Raw genomic sequence first — 302 nt, 5'->3', positions numbered from 1 at the left:
GGGGAGGGGGTTAGTTCTATTAGACTTCGTAATTATCTTTACTGTTCACAACTTCATATCATTAAATATTTTATTCTTTTGTACTGTTGTTCTTTTCCTTTCTTCTATGGTTCCATGCTCATTATTTATGTCAGAGTATGTTATTATTTGATATAACATTAACCACTTGGTTTCTTTGAGATTGACCTCATTAGTGTATGTATGTATGATCACGACATACGAATACACTAAACTAAGCAATCTTTTATGTTCAATTTTACACATTATTATTTTTGTATTCTTTTTACCAAGGTTTTTTATGG

Source organism: Vigna radiata, chromosome 5 (genome assembly GCF_000741045.1).
Source record: "Vigna radiata var. radiata cultivar VC1973A chromosome 5, Vradiata_ver6, whole genome shotgun sequence".
In the NCBI taxonomy this organism is placed as follows: Eukaryota; Viridiplantae; Streptophyta; class Magnoliopsida; order Fabales; family Fabaceae; genus Vigna; species Vigna radiata.
Note: the sequence above shows the minus strand (reverse complement) of the source record.